This window comes from Gekko japonicus, unplaced genomic scaffold (genome assembly GCF_001447785.1).
Source record: "Gekko japonicus isolate JY-2015 unplaced genomic scaffold, Gekko_japonicus_V1.1 scaffold927, whole genome shotgun sequence".
NCBI classification, from domain to species: Eukaryota; Metazoa; Chordata; class Lepidosauria; order Squamata; family Gekkonidae; genus Gekko; species Gekko japonicus.
This window is the reverse complement of record NW_015169805.1, coordinates 199481-200421: the sequence shown is the minus strand read 5'-3', so window position 1 is coordinate 200421 and position 941 is coordinate 199481.

Below are 941 nucleotides of genomic sequence, written 5' to 3'. Positions count from 1 at the left end.
AAAGTTGATGGGCAATGATACTTTACATGTCTTTTTTATAATTTCTAATATCTTTGTCCAGAAAACTCTGACCTCTGGGCATTCTCACCACATATGGGAATACCATCCCTTCGATTGTTTGCAATGCCAGCATCTAGGACTCATACCTGGGAACATGTTTGCAATTTGTGCTGGTGTTTTATGCCATTTAGTAAGAAATTTTTGCTCCATTTCATTACATTTTATTACTTTGATTTCCTCAATTCGTTTCATTATTTTACTTGCCATGCTTTCTGTTATCTGACCTTCTTTGGCCCAAGTGTTTTGTAGATAAGATATTGACTTGTCTTCACTTGATACTCTCAGAACTCTCTCAGCCCCTAAAAATAAGTCTAGCTCACCACTAACATAATGCTAAGAGCAAAGTTGCAGCTGCCAGACAATCTTCAGATCTCCTGGGTATTCCTACGATAATTAATTAATTACTACATAAACATGTTTATTATTTACTACTTACTTCATTTGTTCCTTGCCTTTCTCCCCAATGGGGACCCAAAGCAGCTTCCATTGTCCTTGTCTCCTCTACTTGATCCTTACAACAGGTACCTTAGGCGAGAGAGTGTGACTGGCAACAGGTCACCCAGCAAGCTTCCATGGCAGATGGGGATTTGAACCCAGGCCTCCCAGATCCTAGTCTGACACTCTAACCACTATACCAGGGGTGGCCAAACTGTGGCTCGAGAGCTGCATACGGCTCTTTCAAACATATTGTGCGGCTCCCAACAAGGGAAGTGAAGGGGAGGCATGCCTCCCCAATTGGTCTTCCCTTCTCCAGCCGATGTTCCCCTCTCTGCATAGGCTTGAGGTAGGGGGGAGCAGAGAAAGAAGGAGGGGGCTTGGAGGACACATTTAAATTTGCTTTCTTTCCGCCTCTCCCTTCCCCCCATTTATTTGCTTTCTTT